Genomic DNA, 19389 nt, shown 5'->3' with positions numbered 1-19389 from the left:
ACACTGAAAACCAGAGCAGAAATGCTGAAATATTCCCATGGTATGCATGGTCTTAGGCTGTGTCACGGTGCTTTGCTCCTAAGTAGATCTGCCGCTTATTCTTTTGTACTGCCAGCAGATTGTGGAAGTAGAGTATAAAAAACATCCTGATGGAGAGATCTTTGCATTTTAGGCTTAGTCTAAGTGTCTCAAGTAGCCGGGGTTTTTGCTTGGGCCTAATCCATCAGGTGTGATGGCTTTCTTCCTTGTCTCCAGATGAATGTGGTAGAAAATATAAAGCAAGGAAACGTCCTTTGGCCTGGCCTTGCCTTGCCTTATTTCCTTCTCATCCTGTTCTCTGTGCCAGCCTCTCTCACTAACCCCTCGTCTGGCTGCATGTCTCTTCTTTCCTCTCTCCTTTTCTCAAACTCTCCTGCTTCCTGGCTTTTGTCTTTCCATTCCTCCATTTCAGTCCTGCAGCCCGGCACTAGCTTTTCCTCTTGCCTCCCTTTGGCTTGCTCCCTTCGCTTTCTCCCTTTGTTCCATATCCTTCTTTCCGACTTGTCTCTTGGAGACTTTTGGCCACGCTGGACCCAAGTCTGGGGATGTTTTGGAAACTTTTCAGAGGCCTTGCTGGTGACAGGGGGGACAGCAGGCAGTGACAGGCCCGGGGCTGACAGGCTCCCCCTCTCCTCGGGGGCGTTCGGCTGCCACACCCAGCTGACATAGAACCTTTGTCACAATGCCCGCTACCGTGGTGAGGATGCGGGCACTCTGCGCGTGACAGAGACACAGCAGGACTTGGTGTCAGCTCAGCAATTTCTCAGTTCCCCAAAGAAGCTGAATTCTGCCAGTTGCTGCTGTTGCTCTTGAAATGATGTCATCAGGTGGGTGTTTTGGTGTAATATACTGAAAACCAGAGCAGAAATTCTGAAATTTTCCCATGGTATGCATGGTCTTAGGAGCAAACCACCATGACTCAGTCTAAGTAGATCTGCCGCTTATTCTTTTGTCCTGCCAGCAGATTGTGGAAGTAGAGTTTAAAAACCATCCTTATGGAGAGATCTTTGCCTTTTAGGCTTAGTCTAAGTGTCTCAAGTAGCCGGGGTTTTTGCTTTGGCGTAATCCATCAGGTCTGATGGCTTTCCTCCTCGTCTCCAGATGGATGTGGTAGAAAATATAAAGCAAGGAAACGTCCTTTGGGGTGCAGAAGCACTGGTAGCTTACCTAGGAAAACAAATTATCTCGGTCCAGATGTTAACAATGGCAAAGTCTATTACAGCTAAGTGTGAAATTTGCTTGAAAAATAATCCTTTAGTAAGAAGAAAAATAGAAATGGGGAAAATTAAGACAGGGGAGCTAGAGGCGGCTGAGGGCGCGGTTTTCGGAATGTTCAGGGAACTCCTCTGAGGCCTGTTGTAAAGCTTGGTATAAATCAATGTGCTTATTGTAAGGAGGGAGGACACTGGAAAAATGAATGCCCGAATCGTCTGGGCCCTACGGGTCGGGTACCACGCGCAGCAGGGAATGCAATACAAACTCTGGTGTTGGGGGAGTATAATAACAACAGCTGACTATATGGCAGCACAGAAACAGATACCCAGAGTAAGGAACCCCTGGTGACGATACAAGTGGGGGATCAGGATGTGAGATTTTTTGGTGGACACAGGGGCTACTTATTCTGTGCCAAATTCTTTACAGGGAACAGTAAGTAATAAAAAGACAACGATTGTTGGTGCCACAGGGAAGGAAGAAGTACAGCCATTCCTACAACCCTTAGATCTGTGTTTTGGAGGAAAGGAGTTAACCCATGAGTTCTTATATGTTCCAGATTGTCCAGTTTCCCTTTTAGGACGGCACTTATTGACCAAATTGGATGCTGTAATAACATTCGAGAATGGAAACCTGGTAATGAAAATTCCAGAATCTAAGGTAGGACAAGTTTTGCTGTTAAAAGAAAACCCAGTAGCAGAGGTACCACAAGCTGTGGAGGAGGCAGTGATCCCCACGGTATGGGCGACTGACATACCTGGGAAATCGAAAACGGCCCAGCCCGTTAAAGTGGAACTGAAGGAAGATGCCAAGCCAGTACAGTTGAGGCAGTACCCACTGAAACTAGAAGCTAGGTTAGGAATAGTGCCTCTAATTGAAAAATTTTTGAGGTATGGAATTCTAGAGGAATGTGAATCAGAATATAATACTCCAATTTTTCCAGTAAAGAAGCCTGATGGTAGTTACCGATTAGTCCAAGATTTGCGGGCTGTAAACCAGATCACTAAGGACATTTATCCGGTATTTGTAAACCCATATACCTTGTTAACATCTGTGAAGGAGAAATAGAAATAGTTTACTGTATTTGATTTAAAAGATGCCTTCTTCTGCATACCCCTCGACCAGGAAAGCAAAAAATTGTTTGCCTTTGAATGGGAAAATCCACACAATGGAAGGAAAACTCAGTTAACCTGGACACGTCTTCCGCAAGGATTCAAGAATAGCCCAACTATTTTTGGAAATCAGTTGGCTAAGGAACTCGAGGAATGGACTACGAAAGGCCACATCATAATCCCTTGACAACGGTACATGTTGCTACAATACGTAGACGACATTTTGATCGCGACTGAGACGCGAGAACTCTGCATCCAGGTAACGATTGAAATACTGAACCAATTGGGAATGAATGGGTACAAAGTATCGAAAAATAAAGCTGAAATTGTATCCGAGACTGTGATTTATTTAGGATGCGAGCTTTCTCAAGGACAGCAGAAAACACAAACCGTGTGCATGCTATCTGTGCTATTTCAGAACCACGAAACTTACATGAATTAAGATCCTTTTTAGGAGTGACAGGATGGTGCAGGCTCTGGATCATGGACTATGGACTTACTGCCAAACCTTTATATGAGGCACAGAAGAATAAGACCTTAGTGTGGGGAAAGCCACAACGAGAGGCTTTCCAGAAATTGAAACCAGCTTTGATGCAGGCACCTGCCTTGGGTCTGCCAGACTTGAGCAAAGAGTTTCAGTTGTTTGTACATGAGCGACAAAGACTTGCCTTGGGGGTATTCACCCAACGACTGGGATCTCGGAAAAGACCTGTCGGCTATTTTTCTAAACATCTAGATCCGGTAAGTGCTGGGTGGCCGGCGTGCTTACGGGCGGTAGCTGCTACAGTAATACTGATCCAGGAGGTCCGAAAACTAACTATGGGAAAAAGGATAGAAGTGTTTGTATCCCATATGGTGACAACAGTACTGGAACAAAAGGGGGGCCATTGGCTTTCCGCAAGCAGAATGATGAAATACCAGGTAATTCTGACAGAACAAGATGATGTTATTCTAAAAACTACTAACCTAATGAACCCTGCTGAGTTTTTGGGTGCAGGTACTGAAGAAGGAGACCTGGAACATGATTGCGTGGAAGTCATCAAATATACCCACGCAAGTCGCCCTGATTTGAAAGACACTCCGCTGGCAGAAACTGACTGGGAACTCTTCACTGATGGCAGTAGCTTTGTGGAGAACGGAATGCGGTATGCAGGATATGCCATCACTACTGCCAAGACAGTAATTGAGGCTAAGCCCTTACCATCAAACACCTCAGCACAAAAAGCGGAGTTAATCGCCTTAACCAGAGCATTGGAACTCAGCGAAAACAAGAAAGTTAATATATGGACTGATTCAAAATATGCTTTTGGAGTTGTTCATGTGCATGGAGCCCTTTGGAAAGAGCGGGGACTGCTCTCTTCACAAGGAACAAACATGAAGTACCAGGAGGAGATACTGAACCTGCTTAAGACCATTCAAAAGCCATCACAAGTTGCTGTAATGCACTGTAAAGCTCATCAAGGTGGAACATCAAAAATCATCGAGGGAAATCGGCTTGCTGATCAAACAGCTCGGTCAGTAGCACGGCAAGTAAGAACAATGGTGGGCCTTGTCTCCCAGAAGGTAAGAGCAATTGATTTATTACCTTCAGAACCACCTAAATATTCTACAGAAGATGAAAAATTGGCAAGTCTAGTAAGAGCCAGCAAAAATAATTCTGGGTGGTATGTAACCACCAACGGACAAGTTGTGGTACCAACCACTATTATGAGAGGAATACTTCAGACGGAACAACAGAAGTGTCACTGGGGTGCAGAAGCATTGGTGGCTTACCTAAGAAAACAAATTATCTCGGTCCAGATGTTAACAATGGCAAAGTCTATTACAGCTAAGTGTGAAATTTGCTTGAAAAATAATCCTTTAGTAAGAAGAAAAACAGAAATGGGGAAAATTAAGACAGGTGTACAACCTGGGGATTATTGGCAAATAGATTATGTAGAGCTCCCCAGAACCCGAGGATTCAGGTATATACTAGTTGGGGTAGATACCTTTTCAGGATGGCCAGAAGCTTTCCCTTGTCGCACCAACCAAGCAAAAGAAACTGTAAAATGGTTACTAAAGGAAATAATCCCTAGATTTGGGGTACCACTGGGGATATCTTCCGATAGGGGACCACACTTTGTGGCACAATTAGTAAAAGAAACCAGCAGATGTTTGGGAATTAAATGGGAGTTACATACCCCATGGAGACCCCAGTCTAGTGGGCAAGTGGAGAAAATGAATCAAACTCTAAAAAGGCAACTTAGCAAGATCTGTCAGGAAGCAAAAATTCAATGGCCTCAGGCCTTGCCAATAGCATTGCTGCGCATTAGGATTAAACCTAGGAGTGGGATGTCAGTAAGTTCATACGAGATTTTGTATGGCAAACCATGTGAAGCACCAGACCCAAACCCAGAGGTACGTGTGAAAGGTAATCAGGACTTGCACAATTATGTGTTGTCTCTTGGCAGGACATTGAATCGACTCAGATCCGCACTAGTGTGGAATCGCCCACTAGCGCTCGAGAATCCGGTACATGATATAGAGCCTGGAGACACGGTGTATATAAGAACCTGGAATGAAGAACCCTTAAAAGAGCGCTGGGACGGACCCTATCAAGTACTCCTGACTACATTCACCGCAGTCAAAGTTGCTGGAGTAGACTCCTGGATACATTATACCCGAGTGAAAAGAGTTCCAAGACTGTGGAAATCGCAGATAGTGGGTCCTACCACGCTCAAGATTACATCGCAATAATGTCTGGTTTTCATTACCGAATTGTGATTTTGGTTAGAGCGTTTGTACTTTTGAAAATTGGAGGGGGAAGTGCCACTCTATTCCACAAGGCCTCTGATAAACGGTGGGAAAATGGGACAATTCAAATGGGATTGCAAATTAGGCCACGAAGAGCAGTAAACAATAATGAAAGTACCCAGGTGCCACAGGTAGTACAAAGCGTACAGAATCAGGCAGAGAATCTGATGATAGGGCTAATTTGAGATTTTGCATTGACCCAGAATACCAGTAGCATCACTGCTTGCCTTCCAATTCCAAAATCGGCTGAAGATCCAATACAGTGGGGAATAATATCTACCACCTTACCAGAAGTAAATAAAACTAGTAAAATAGCATGTGAATCTCACACTAGAATAGAAGAAGTCCCAACTGAGCGATGGGTAAAAAGCAGACCCCAGACAGAAGTAATGACAATAGAAGATTGTATGAGACTCAGAGGAAAACTTGGTCCAGGTGCTGGGTGGAAAACCAAGTGCACCTATGAAAGCTGGACCAAAGAGATGGTAAATGAAAAGGTTGAACGGACTTACTGGGAATGCAAAGATCAAAATAGCAAAAATAGAACTGAATCATGGAATAACATGTGGACACTGAGTATTGTACAACAATACCAATATAGTGAAGCGTTTCCATGGTGTGTACGGTGGTCCAATGTAACAGGAGGAACAACAGTACCATGGTGGAATTGTTCACAAATAATAACCTGCCAGACAGATGTAAAAGAAATACCTCTGTCCATCATTAAAGTTGCAACAATTGCAGGTTGCATTTGTCAGAAACAATTGGATCCAAAGGAAGCAACCAAAATAGGCATTGATGGAGATAGAATTGATTGTAGAGGCGTTATAGGTAGTGTGGGACATCTGGTTTGGGCCTTAAGTGATGGGACCTGGACAACTCACCTACCAATAGGAGGACCAGTAAGGGAAATTACTCTGGGACTGCCGACCCTATGTCCTATTTGGAAAAAGTCACCCTTGAAAAATAGGCAAGAACTTCTACAGGTTAGGCACAAACGAGAGGTAGATGAAGATGTGTGGCACGAACCATCAAGCAGTGTCAAATTTGGCTGGGCACTAGAATCTTTCTTTGCACCAATTGCGGCCTACAGAAATAGAGAAATGATTGATAAATTGATTGGGCAAATGGATCGATTGGCTAGAATAACTAAAAAGGGTTTTCGGGAACTTAATATACAATTACAGGCTACGACTAAAATGACCTTGCAGAATAGAATGGCACTCGACATAATGTTACTGAAAGAAAATGGTGTCTGTGGATATTTGAAAGACAGAATTGATCGTTGCTGCATCCATATTCCAAACGTAACTTTGGAGGTCGAGAAGGACATTTCCCAACTGACCCAAACAGAGATGGAGCTGCAAAAAGAAAAGCAGGATGCAGAACAGAGCTGGATAGGAGCTCTGTTGGATTCATTTGGTTTAAATTTAGGAGGATGGGTACATTCACTACTAGGAAGCTTAATTGTACTTACAATTGTGATTATACTTCTTTGTTTATTATATGTAGGTATTGAACGCGTAATTAGTCAAACAGATGCTAAGAATAACCACATTTTTAGTGTCCTGAGTAGGAATTACGCTAATCCTGTATTTGACAGCCATCCAGCTAGCCCTCCAGCTTATGAACTGTCACATTTGCCAAATCACCAACCAAATCAATAATTGAAGAGGTTGTTTCAAGTGAAAATCCATTGTCTAAAGAAAAGGATTTTCAAAGAGGGGAAGATGATAGTAATCAACCTTACAAGATGTTTTTTTCCATGGAACAGGACAGGATGGGTCTTCCCTGATTATCGCTGGATCTGTTACAATTGAATAAATATTAGGATAGCAACCAGCCCTGTAGCCATAGAACTCTTGTAATCAGTAACCAAACTCTGTTCTTAAAGCTGACATAGATTTATGGTATATTCTTATAACGCAGGTAACTGTAACCGAGCCTTATTTTTAAGGTGGACATAGATTTACGATATATTCTTTTAAAGTTGGTACCGTAGAAAATAACTGATAATCATAGCATCTTTTAGACAGAAAGTTTGTGTTAGAATAGGTGTGGAATATGCTAATGGTTGTCAGGGGTGTAATGAATATGTATGTGACTGACTTGTATAATAAGGTATGGTCTGAATCAGCTGTTCGAAGCCAGCTTTGGTTGTGAACCCCTGGTTTCCCAGTGCTGAAATAAAGCACCACATATAATTACGTCCATGGTTATGTGTCCTGATTGCTAACAGGTCCATTTGGCCACTCCCAGGTCCCTCCCGAACTCCTGGGTCCCTTGGTGCACTACTGGCTCCCTCCCGAACTCCTGGGTCCATTGGGGCACTCCTGGGTCCCTCCCGAACTCCTGGGTCCAACTCGAACTCCTGGGTCCCTCCAGAAATCCTGGGTCCCTCCTGAACTCCTGGGTCCGACCCAAACTCTTGGTTCCCTTGGGGCACTCCTGGGTCTCTCTTGAACTCCTGGGTCCCTTGGGGCACTCTGGGGTCCCTCCCAAACTCCTGGGTCCCTTGGGGCACTCTGGGGTCCCTCCCGAACTCCTGGGTCCCTCCCCAGCTCTTGGGTCCTCCCCGAACTCCTGGGTCTCTCCCTGAACAGCTGGATCCCTTGGGGCACTCCTGGGTCCCTTTCCGAACTCCTGGGTCCCTTGAGGTATACCTGGGTCGCTAGGGGCACCCCTGGGTCCCTCCCGAACCCCTGTGTCCATTGGGGCACTCCTGGGTCCTTCCTGAACTCCTCGGTCCCTTGGGGCACTCCTGGGTCTCTCCCGAACTCCTGGGTTCGACCCTAACTCCTGGGTTCCTCCAGAAATCCTGGGTCCCTCCTGAACTCCTGGGTCCCTTGGGGCACTCCTCTCTCCTTCCCAACTCCTGGGTCTCTCCCCGAACAGCTGGATCCCTTGGGGCACTCCTTGGTCCTTTTCCGAACTCCTGGGTCCCTTGAGGTATACCTGGGTTGCTAGGGGCACTCCTGGGTCCGTCCCGAACCCCTGTGTCCATTGGGGTTCTCCTGGGTTCCTCCCGAACTCCTGGGTCCGACCCGAACTCCTGGGTCAATCTTGAACTCCTTGGTCCCTCCTGACCTCCTGGGTTCCTCCCGATTTCCTGGATCCGTCCCGAACTCCTGGGTCCCCCCCGAACTATTGGGAGCCTCCCCGAACTCCTGGCTTTCTTCGGGCACTCCTGGGTCCCTTCTGACGGGCCTGGGACAGTGCTGGACGGCCTGTGGTGGAGATGGCCAAGGGCACTGGCAAGGCTGAATGTCCCTGACAGACCCAAGGGCTTTGTCCCCTTGTCTATGGCTGATGTTCCTGCCACCAAGGCCTACGAGGAGACACATCAGTTGTCACGGTCCCGGGGCCTCCCTGCGCCCCCTGGGGAGGCTGAGGAGGTGCCACACTGCTGTCCTCCGCTTGGCATCGCACTCCAAAATGCAACTTTCACCTCAAATCTCCTCACAAACTCCCCCAAAACGCCATGTTTTTCTACCTCAAATCCCCTCCAAGTCCCCCAAAACACGATTTTTACTTTCAAATCCCCTCACAAACTCCCTTAAGATGCCACTTTTTACCTCAGATCCCCTCAGAAACTCCCAAAAAATGAGGGGGTTTGCCCTGAAAATGAGTATTTACACCCTACAGATGGAGCTCTAGGCCCAAAATAAGGCTTTAGGCCCTAGAAATGAGTATTTGGACCCTCAGAATGAGGATTTAGACCCTAAAAAGAAAGTTTTCTTCCCACGGCACGGCAGTGAGCGCGTCTGTCACATCCCCCATCCTGCACCCGTTTCTGGGAGCGCTGGACGGAGCAGCGGACTGTTCAAGACTGAGAGCAACGGGGGTGGAACTTGTAGAAACTGGGATTCAAATTTGGCCAAGGCGACCCTGAGAGCAGCCAGGTGCCCAGGGCTGAGCTGACCCTGGGCCTCCCAAGGAGACACCCTGGCCTCCCTCCCCAGGCGCAGGGTCACAGTGGGGCCCTTTGTGACCTCACACTGTGACTCCCACTGCCCCGCATGTGCTCAGCGCAGCCGTGGCCCCAGCCCACACTGTCCGGCAGGACGGTGACGGGACAGGGTGCGAGCACGGAGCTGGCGAGAGCCCCGAGCGTAGCCCACGTCTTTCAGAGATTCATAGAATCAGAGAGTCATTTTGGGTGGAAGAAACGCTAAAGATCGTCGAGTCCAACCAGCCACAACCTATCTCTAGCTGCCCTGGCAGACTCACGCAAGGAGTCCCTGAGTGCAGCTCCCATCTTTTACTAGCGAGGAGCTTCCAACCACAGCCCACGTCTTTTACCGCTGCCCCTGGCAGACCCGCACCACCAAGACGTTTAGCTGAAGCTCCCCAGTTCCCGACTCTCACCCCTTCACCCCATCGAGCAGGATGGCGCAGAGACCCCCCAGCCGCCCCAGGCTGGCCCTGCAGGACGTCAGGGCTCGTGGGGTCGTCCGAGCTCCATCGCAGCACGAGGTGGATGTGGCCCAGCCACCAGAGATTGGTGAGTGAGGGGCCTTGATTGTCTGGGCAGGGTGGGGGGCAGCCCTTCCTCTGCTCTGTCCTGCAGACCTGCGGACCCTCTCTGCAGCCCTCCCTGCTCTCCTCCTTCATTAGATGCCAGCTGGTTACCTGTTTATGAATTTGAAGAGCAAAGCGTGAACTTCATCGTGACCTTTGTCGGCAACCCAGACAAGGTAACCACGGCTGTGCCAAAGGCGGCTGTGCCGGCGTCTGCTGGCAGGGGCTCTGCTGCGGGGCTGCTGGAGGGAGCTGGCTGGGCAGAGCTGCTGCTCCCAGGTCTCCAATGGGCACCGCACCCCGTGCTGCGGTGCCGCTGGGCGTGTCCCCATCTCACACTCCCTGTTTGTCTCTCTGCTCTACGTCTGCCAGGAGGAGAGCCAGACGATTCGTTTTCTCCTGAGCATCTGTGAGCTGTGTGACAGCAGCCAGCGCCGTGGTCTGACCCAGGGCCTAGATGTCTTCTGCCAGAGATACGAGCTGGCAGAAAATATCAAGGTGAGGGGATACCTGGCGGCTGTGGGGAAGGGATGGAGGCCCCTGGCACCAGCACCCTGTGAGGACAGCGTTGGGCAGGGGCTGGTGGCACTGGGTGCTGGCGGCTGCCAGGTCCCATCCCGGCTGTGCTCTGCAGGTGCTGCTGGAAGAGGAGCCCAGAGAGCAGCTGCGCATGGCGGTGTGGTGGCAGGCCACGCTTGCCATTGCCACATTGAGGTACCTGTCCGTGGCTCCTGGCGACTCCCAGAGCCCCATGTCCGCCTGCATGAGGCCTCGAGGCGCTGCTCCCAGCACCAGTGTCTAATTGGCTCCTCTGTCTCTTTGCAGCTCGGTGGAGGGAGTGCTGGAGGGCAAAGAGAGAAGTCTAATCCAAGTGGTCTTCTCCAGTCTCTTCTTGCCTCCTCCAGAAGAGGAAATGCCATACGCCACCTATTGCCTCTACTTCTTGGTAAGTGCTGGGTGAGCTACAGGAGCCCCCGGTCCCTCTGGGCTGCTCCCCTACCACCCCATGCTGCGATATGACCATAGATCCAAGGCAGGGCAGGGTCTCAGCTCTGCTGTCCCACCCTCATCCCTTCATCCCCTGCCTGTGGGCCTGGCCAAGTCCAGTTTCGCAGGCTGCTCTGCCCGCAGCAGATTATTTGCCGCTGGGTCTCTCCCAGGCACAGCAAAGCAGCGTGAGAGTCATCCCTTGCTGTTGGGAGCTCAGATCAGTCCCCTGCGGGCGAGAGGGATGGCAGGAAACATGGCCACAACTCCTTGTCTTCTTTGCAGACCATGACATCCATGGACTTCATGCTGCAGGAGTTGCTTCTCAACTCTCCTGCCTGCAGAGTCGGCGAGCTGCTGCAGAACATCTTCCAGGTCTGGGGCATGCAAAGTCTGGGCTTCACAAGGGCTGTTCCTGGCCCTGGGGGACGGGATGTCCACTCTGGAGGTGACAGTCCCACCCCATGCTGTGCAGAGACAGCGCGCTGCCGGGAGGGTGCCCACCTCCCTGGGAAACCTGGGGCTGCCCTCCAGGCAACTCCGCGGCACAGTGGCCGCAGAGGGTGGCATCTGCCTTCCTGCCTGGCCACAGGGCTGGCCCGGGGCCTTTGTCCCAAGCCTGCCAGGGATCCTAGGGCAGGAACCCCACTACAGGCTTTGCTCGAGACCAGGGGAAGCCTTAATGGAGTGGGCCAGTCCATCCCAGCAGCTGAGCACTGCTGCTTCTGCTGGAGCGGGGGGCCGTTCCCAGGGCTCACCAGCAGCTTCTCTCTTCCCAGATGCTCTTGACTTTCACCAGTTCTGATAGAGCACATGTGCGGCTGAGGGCCATGGGGAGTATTGAATGCCTGAGCGCTCTGCTGTCCACACGTGCCACAATGCGGGTAAGGAGCCAGGCACCCTCCGGCCAGGCCGTCTCATCACCCCTGCACCCCAGAGCAGCCTGCAGCTCTCCCCACGCAGGGCTGCTGCCCAGCCAGCTGCTTTGGGAGCTGTGACCAGCACAATCCTGGAGAGCCCTGACTGCCCTGGACACACACTTGGCTTCAGGGCTTTGGCACCAGCTGCCTCCCTTCAATCATCCTCCTGTTCTTTTTCCCTCACCCAGGACTGGCTCCACTCTCAGAGAGACATACACGGCGATGTCAGCTATAGAGACATCCAATTCCCAATCCTCGGACAGCTGCTGGGACATCTCCTTCTCCATACTTCTGGGGAAATAGAAAGTGAAGCCGAGGAAGCCGTGTCTAGCCTTCAGAGATTCATGGCTCGGCAAAACAGTAAGAGAAGTTGCTGTGGGCTTCACCCCCCTACGCACGGACATCTCCCCCTATGTCTGCTGCTCTTCCTGACCTCCTTCAGCCCTCACAGCTGCTTCCCACAGCATCCCAGCTGTCATTTTGCTGCAACAGCTAAGTGCTCTCCTGAACTCTGGGATCCATTCTCTGCTGCTCCCATTCCTCCTTCCTTTCAGGATCTAGAACCCCGCTCTTTTGTGGTTCCCAGAGCCAAAGCTACGGCTGATTGCCATGTCCCAAAGCCATGTGTTCCCTCCCAGCGCAGAGCAGATCCATCTCTGCATCCTCCTGGCTGGTCCTGCCAGTACTTCCAGCAGGAAGCTACTCCTGATGCCCTCCAGAAATCTCCTTGACCACTTAAGTCCTGCCACCTTGCAAGCAGATCTCAGGGCAGTTTGGGAAGCTTCCTGGCAAAGCTACTGTGTCTTAGTGACTTTTCTGTGTTTCCCTACTGTTTAGGCAGGAACAATCAAGCACAACAGCCCCCTTTGGAAGGTGATCTCCCCGACTTGGGGCTTTGGGTAAGCAGCTAAGACATACTAATCAGCTCTTGTTGGCGCTCTTGTTCGGCATCAGCCGGGGACTTGTGTGAGCAAAGATCTTCACAATTAGCGGGACTGCCGTGGCCTCCCTGTCCCTGCTGAGAAGGTTCCTGCTGTCCCCGAGCAGGGACGATGCGAGGGCTGCGCTCCAGTGTCCCAGCAGCAGCCCCAGTCCTCCTGGCCACCAGCAAGCTCTGGTTGGCAGCAGGGCCAGCACCCTGTGCCCAGGACCCCAACCCGCCTCCCGCGCCCCGAGGCCTCTTTTCTCATCCTCCCCATGCAGACACTGCCACCCCTGCTGCCAGCTTTGCTGCGGGCACTGCCACCAGCACTGCTAGGCGACTCTGCAGGGCTGCTGGCGCTGCCCAGTTATGCAGCACCATCAGGGCACTTGGCGTGATATGGCTTTGCTTCCTTTCTTCCTCCTCTAGTCCTGTGCACCATACCTCAGACTTTCTGAGAGGACAGACATCGTCCTTGTGTTCATTGAGGCGATGAGAGACTCCAGCATCTTTGACAAGGAGCACACGAGGGACTTGCTGGACGTGGTCATGCAAAACCCTGGCTTCTGGCTGGCGGATGTAAGTGGCCTGTGGCTGGAGTGCCCTGCCTTTTGGCCCTGTCAGGTCTTGTTCCTCTCTCCATCCCTCCTTCCCAACCCCTGTTGTCTCAGGCACCTGAAGCCACATGAAGGCAGCAGAAAGGGATGGTAAGGGCAGCCGAAGAATCCACCGCACTCCAGCAACAGCACCATCCTCACCTGTGTCCCCTCCAGGTGCCAAAGATCACGAGCTGCATCCATGAAAACCTGGAGAGCACCAGCACGGCACCAGCCCGGCAGAGCCTGGACTCCCTGCTTCTGGTGATGGCTGACAGGAGACCGGGGGAGGTGGTCCGGACGCTGCTGAGGATCGCTCCAGCAGGAGACAGGTACTGACCCCAAAAGCCATGAGGGTTTGTCCCCTGTGGGGAGAGGGGCCCGGGGACTCTCTGGCTGCCAGAGCCAAGGAATCCTGCAGGACACCCCTGAGGAGCAGGACCCTCCATCCCACCACGCTTTCCAGCCCTGGGGGTCAGCCAGGCCCGCAGCAGCCACAGCTGAGCGAGCCAGCCCAGAGCCCCCCACCGCGCCCCTGCCAGCCCCACGGGAGCACCAGCTCAGCCTCTGCTGCTGCCCAGGGCATCCCATGTGTCCTGCAGCGCTGTGGCCCAGGCTGCCCTGCTGACAGAGCGCTCTGGCTTGCAGGACTGCCCTGGCACTGTGGGAGGTAGTCTTCTCCGCACCCCGGATACCGAAGTTCTTCAAGAAGCTCCTCAGAGAACTCCAAGTCAGCAGAACATTCTACAGCCTGATCAGCTCAGCCACAGACCAGGCCTGCAAACTGCCCTTGGCTGTGAGTTACCAGGAAAGGCCTCGGTCACCTTCAAGAAGCCCAGCAGGCTCTGCCAGTGTCTCACTGCTGCCTTTGCTTGAGCTGATGCCCTCCAGTGAGCTTCAGTCGGAGGATTCTGGTGGCGAGTCCCACGTCCAGAGCTGTCAGAGGCATCCAAGCCTGGTGATAGCCTCCCTGGTCCTCCAAGTCCTCATGAGACTGGCAGAAAGACCTGACATGGTGAGCAGGGTGGCGTCAAGGGGAGCACTGTTGTCAGCTGGGGCTGGGGCAGCAGGTGGGGCGGTGGCTTGGCCTTGGCTGGGGGTCAGGCGGTGGGTGAGAGCTCCAAATGCCCTCCCTGCCGTGCTGGAGCCTGATGGCTGCCGGGGGAGCTTTCCAGGCACAGAGGCTCTCCCAGGCATCTCCCCTTCAGGCCTGTGGGGAAAGGGAAAGGGGATGGCTGAGCAGGGCACAGGGAGTCCTCGCTTTTCTTCCTGCCCTGGCCCTGCTGTCCTGTGTCTCTGCCTGTGTGCCCATGGCCGCCACCTACCAGGAGGCTGCCACAGAGATTCCTGTGCCACCACCTGCCAGGAAGCTGGACAGGAGGCTGGTGCTCAGTGACCAGCTTGCTTGCCAGGGTGGTCTTTGAGTGTTTCACAAGAAGGAAACTGTTCTTCACACAGGCAAGAAAAATGCAGGTTTTCCTGCCGCACGTCATCGGGGTGCTCGACTACGCCAATGTAGACATCAAGACGAAGGCCCTGGAGTTCTTCCGAAATGTGATGGGTCACCTGAAGAGGGAGGAGACCAGCCCCATCACCAAGCAGCTGGTGGAAAAGCTCCTGCCCCTCTTTGATGATGTAAGGCTGATGGAGGAGACCGAGCCCTGCGGGCGGGCAGCTGTCACCCCATGGGCAGCACTGGGAGTAGGGTCCTCTCCACTGGGCTCTTACAGGATGGGTTCTGGGCTTTGCAGCCCAGCACAGCTTCCTCCTGCACAATCTGAGCCTGGAGCATCTCCCCTCACATCAGCCCCCATACTGCTGCTGCTCACCCTGGGCAGAGAGCCGCTGGGTTTGAAGTCCGACTTTCCTCCTTCCTCCCAGGTGTCCAGCCGGCTGCGAGAGCTCGCCATCCGCCTCTTCAGAGAGCGGGTGCAGTCAATGATGGGGCATGACAAGAAGAGCATGAAGAGCTATGTGTGCCGTGCACTGCTCCCCCTCTTCTTTCATCTGAGCGACGAGAGCGACAGCGTGGTCAAGGTACAGCTTCCACACTGAGCACTGAGGCAGAGGAGGGCGTGCCGATACCACACGGGTGGCCTGGGCACCAGGGGACAGGGCTGCTGGCAGCTGGCAGCCTCCACCAGCACAGCCCGTAGGAAGGGTCCCTGCAGACCCAGCGCGAGCCGCAACAGAGAAGCTGCCACGGCCATTTCCATCACCTGCCCTACCTGGTCCCGCAGGGCTCAGCAGCGGCCCGTGGCCACCGAGGCCTGAACAGGCACGTCCCTACGGGCTCCTCAGCTGTCCCTGCAGGTGCTGGGGCTCAAGCTTTGAGCCTCACTCCCTGTCCCCAAGGGCTGTGCCCAAGAGAGCTCCAGATGTTTGGGCCAGGGCATGTCTCTGCTCCCAAAGGGCAGGATTATCCCAGCAACAAAGCCAAGAGGAGGGGGACGCCAGGTGCCATCTCCCAGCTTCTGCTGTTCTGCAGGCCACCAGGGAAGCCCTCCTTGCTGCAGCAGAGCTGCTCCAGTGGAAACAGCTCAAGCACTCGGCACAGACACAGCAGACATGGAGGATTGCAGAGCGCTTGGTGAGGACAACGCCCAAGGCTCAGGGCAGATGGGTGCTGCCCCACATCTGTGGGCTGTGGGCTCTGCAGAGGTGCCTCGCCCGCCCTGCTGCAGCCCGCAGCTGCATCCTTGTTCCCTGTCCTCAAGAACAAAGCCCCCAGGGGCTCTTCCCTCTGCCCCACACCCAGTGGGAGGGAGGGCTGCCAGCACCCCTGGGACCCCTCGGCCTGTGTCTCTCTGTCAGCCTCAGCCCCACAGGGCTCCTGGCTGGGACACAGGAATGGCCTGGGGGGGAAGGGGAACGTGGGTTGTTGGGAGGAGAGACAGCGACTTGCTCACACCCTTGTGCTCTCTCCAGCTGGAGCAGGACAGGAGCAGGGCTGAAGAATACTTGAATCGCAGCCTGCCGTACCTGAAGGATGCTCAGGCCAGCTTGCGAGAGGCGGCCGCGAGGTTCATCGGTGAGTCACAGCCCCCGGGTCCCTCTTTCGGCAGCATGGCCCCAGTCCCCGCCGCTGCCCAGGCGCAAGGAGCAGCCCTGTGGCTGCCAGAGCCCCGGCTGCCCCGTGCAGGGCCTCGGGCTCCCCTCCCAGCCCTGCCCACGTGGGTGGCCTTGGTGGCCGCCTTGCTCAGTCCCACCATGTCAGCTACTGGTCTTCCCTGACGAGGGGAGGGAGCAGGGCTCTGACGGAACTCTGTGCCCAGGGCTGGCTGCGCGGCCCCTGAGGGACCGAAGGGAGGAGGAGAAGCTGGCTGAGATCTGCAGCGGTGAGTAGGGAGCATGGTCCGGAGGGGATGCCTGGGGGTCTCTGCAGACGTGGGAGCTCTGGGTTCTGCTTCTTTCTGTTGCAGCCCTTCAGCCCTTGGAGCAGGACAGCGAACCCTCCATCCGCTCTCTGGCGGCTCAGACCATCCTCATCCTGAGCAACCCAAGGGAGCAGCCAAGATCGCGATGGACCCTGCGAGCCCTGTGCTGCTGGTGCCGCTAAGCCCGGCGGAGGTGCAGCTCTTCTCGGGAAGAGGGCTGGATTTTAATAAAGCTGGAGGAGAATGCTAAAGCCCCGGTGTCCTTCAGATGTGCAGCGCCCTGAGCGTGCTGAGCAGACGGCGTCGTTCCTGGGCTCTCCCGCTGCCGCAGGACGTGGCGGGTTCACAGAATCAGAGGACGGTTTGGGTTGGAAGGGACCTTCACACTCATCCAGTGCCACCCCTGCTGAATGGGAACTGCGGAAGAACCGACGTCCTTACGTTCCTTTAACTGCAGAGTGGCAGTCTGGGGGGATTTTGAATGTGTTAGCTCTGGTGGATACGGGGGCTGAGCTCACAGTTTTACGTAGTGATATTAAGAACAAAGATGCTACATCACAGATTTGTGGTTTGGAGGGACATCTGACCCCTGCTCTCCAAGCTACTGTTACCCTCACAATCGCAAATCCCAAGCCATTTACTGAAACAGTGTTGATTGCCCCAATTAAAGAATATATCCTGGGTATTGATGTCCTAGCAGGGCAGACGGTTGAAACCTTAAGTGGTCGTTTTGCTTTCGGCTCTCTGCACGCAGGATTTGCTATCCAGTCTGTAACTGTCTTGTGTGGATTCCCAAAATGGGATCCTGTTGTGCTGCCTGCACCTGCCAAGGTGGTGACTCTAAAACAATATCGCATCCCGGGGGGGAGGAAGGAATTACTGAGACTATTCGGGCACTCCAGCAAGTGGGGATCACTAAAGAAACCATGACAGCTTTCAATAATCCTATCTGGCCTGTTTGAAAAACAGATGGCACTTGGAGAATGACTGTAGGCGATAGAGAATGGAAGAAAGTCACCCCCCCCACACCTTGCAGTTATGGTGCCAGCCCTTCTGAGAGCTTCTCTCTCTGCCTTTCTCCCAGAGACAGCGCAGCAGCGGCTGAGCACAGCTCACCAGAGGAGACGGCGTGAACAGCCCTGCCAGGAGCTGCCCGACTACCCTGTGACACCGCTGGCCGCAGCCCAGGACCTCAGTGCCCCGACTGAGGGTCTCCCCAGCACCCTGGGTGAGGCTTCCACACACTGCGGGTGGGAAGGGACTTGCCGGGGGGCAGCTGTGCTCGTACCAGTGTCTCCAGAGGCTTGGGATGCTCCTGGGGGCTGGTTTAGTGCCCCTGTATGTAAACCTCAGGTGTGAATTGGCCTCCGCGTCCTCTGCAGGGGCTCAGCGGAGCTCTCTGAGCCAGCGCAGTGCCCGGAGGGGGCAGGAGGGGAGAGGCAGGTGGGTTAAAGCCCGTTTGCCCTGGCTTTGTGGTGTCCCCATCCTGTGCCGTCAGGTCCCTGCTGGGTCTTTCCCCAGGCGGGGACGCCCTTGGCGGCTTCCCCTGCGGGTCTTGCTCAGACTGCGAGGGTCTGGGCTCCGGATGAGCACGAGGAGGGGTCCCCTTCATGGGGGACATGGCACGAGGGAGGCTTTGGGATGTTTCTCTTGTTGGTGAGCAACACCCTGGACTGCGACCCTGTTTCTGTGGCACTTTCTGGGATCATTCCCACACTTCCTTCCCCTCTTCTCAGGGGGATGATTACTTAGAAAAGGAGAAGATCCTCTTGGAGTCCCTGAAGAAAGCGCCATACACCACTTCACGTCTGTCAGCATCCCGTCCGTCCTTCTGCCCTTCTCTGGACCGCAATTTCTTTGGGGTTTCGCAGTTATTTCTGGAGATCCCGAGGAAAGTGCCCTACTGCGCTTCACCTCTCCCAGCGCCTGGCCATCCTCCCTGCCCCCGACCACCATTTCTGAGAGGGTTTCTTAGAGAAATGGGTTTAAAAGCCCAAGGCTCTTTCGCCTTGTGTTCCCTGCCCCTGAGAGGGCCCCAGCCTGGACTGTTTCTCTGCTGTACCTTTTAAGTTGTATTTTATCTTATAATTAAGGCATCTTTTTAAAGCGCAAACGTCTGAGACTCTGATACAGGGAACCTGGGGTCAAGAACGTTTCCGGGACAGTTTTGTGCGCATGAATCCGCGTGTGGCACTGCTTTGCTGATGGAGCTGGGAAGGAAATACTCGTCCTTCTCTGGAGCCGAAAACCACACACAGTGGTTGGAGAAACTGCCGGTTTGACTCGGAAGGATGGAGCCAGAATTTGAGGGCAGAAATCAGTTGCCCCAGGTCCTTGGGTCTGGAGATTGTTCCGGGATGTTCTTCTGGTTTTTAAAGGCCGTCTTCCAGAAAACAACAATCCAAGTGAAGGGTCCAGGCTGTGTTTTCCTCCCCACGCATTTCCCTGTGTGATCTGCTCTGTGACCCCGTGTGAGCAGGGGTTGGACTGGGGGTCTGCAGGGGTCCCTTCAGCCCGGGATTCTGTGACTCTGCCCTGCGGTTCCCCAGCACCCCCAGGATGTTCCACAGCCCACAGGCAACTGCAGCTTTTCCTTTTTGGGCCGATTTCTAAAAAAAACCTGGCTGTGGTTTTGGGCTTCACCTCCCGTCCGGGTACCCCGGGGTGACAGCGGGGCCTCTCCGGTCCTTCCGCGGGCTCTGCCCGGTCGGAGCAGCAAGGCCGGCGATGGGGAGGGGTTCCCGGGGAGGGCAGAGCGCGCCCCGCAGGGCTGCGGGGACGTTTCTAGGCAGGCTCCGCGCTAAACAGCCCCGTTGCTAGGGCAGGGGGGAATTCCCAGCCCGGCGCTGCGGTAGACAGACCCGTTGCTACGGCTGCGGGGCCTTCCAGGCCGGACTCCGCGCGGCGCGG

Source organism: Patagioenas fasciata, chromosome 7 (assembly GCF_037038585.1).
Source record: "Patagioenas fasciata isolate bPatFas1 chromosome 7, bPatFas1.hap1, whole genome shotgun sequence".
In the NCBI taxonomy this organism is placed as follows: domain Eukaryota; kingdom Metazoa; phylum Chordata; class Aves; order Columbiformes; family Columbidae; genus Patagioenas; species Patagioenas fasciata.
Note: the sequence above shows the minus strand (reverse complement) of the source record.